This window comes from Megachile rotundata, unplaced genomic scaffold, assembly GCF_050947335.1.
Source record: "Megachile rotundata isolate GNS110a unplaced genomic scaffold, iyMegRotu1 scaffold0089, whole genome shotgun sequence".
Taxonomy (NCBI): domain Eukaryota; kingdom Metazoa; phylum Arthropoda; class Insecta; order Hymenoptera; family Megachilidae; genus Megachile; species Megachile rotundata.
The window spans coordinates 389,503-390,303 of record NW_027473386.1 but is presented as its reverse complement, the minus strand read 5'-3'; the positions used below and the strand labels follow the sequence as shown (position 1 = coordinate 390,303).

Below are 801 nucleotides of genomic sequence, written 5' to 3'. Positions count from 1 at the left end.
CACAGAATGTTGTTTCATCGGCGGTTCTGTAGTTTTATACAGTCCTTTACCCGTCCATGGACGTTATCGTGTCGTCTTAATCACCGTTAAATCACGTTGTTCGCTCGGGTAAATCTGTGAACGGAGCGATGACGAGACGACGTCCGAATACCGACACACGATCTTGCGCTTGGATTGGTGTTAGTATTCTATGGACAATCGATCGAATTTATATACCAGGTTAAATTACGTACATACTGGTTTTCAGACGTTGTGTTGTTAAATTTGAACGATAATTTTTATACGATTACTCTGAACGGTGGATCACTTGGCTCGTGGGTTGATGAAGAACGCAGCTAATTGCGCGTCAACGCGTGAACTGCAGGATATGTGAACATCGGCATTTCGAACGCACATTGCGGTCCACGGATACAATTCCTGGATCACGTCTGGCTGAGGGTCGTTTGTATAACTAAAGACTGCTTGCGTTTGCCTTTAGCAGCAAAAGGTTTTCTCTCCATTGCTGAATTTTTTTTCGTTCCCGCCGTCGTTCGACTAGATAAAACGAAATTGATAAACGCCGAAAAGTCGAACGTTTCGGAGCGGGATCGATGGTCGAACGCGAGAGAAAACAACCTGCGAAATTGGCGAAGACGTACGAGCGATAGTGGGACATTTCGTCGGCGTTTGACGTGGAGAATGTTACATGGAACATCCGTGTCGCCCTCTCCTTGCTAGTGTTCATTTTTTCCAGAGGCGGCAGAAGAACATTTTCATATATCTCGCAATTCCTTGTTTTAGGATCTTCTCGGCGGAATGCGC

General features: G+C 45.6%; 1 non-coding gene across 1 annotated transcript; it reads left to right on the top strand.

The window, feature by feature from the left end:
- Positions 1-287: 287 nt before the first annotated feature.
- Positions 288-442, top strand: LOC143266201 (5.8S ribosomal RNA). The gene has a single exon (XR_013041280.1). It is a non-coding gene; the product is annotated as a 5.8S ribosomal RNA (ribosomal RNA).
- The last annotated feature ends 359 nt before the right edge of the window (positions 443-801 follow it).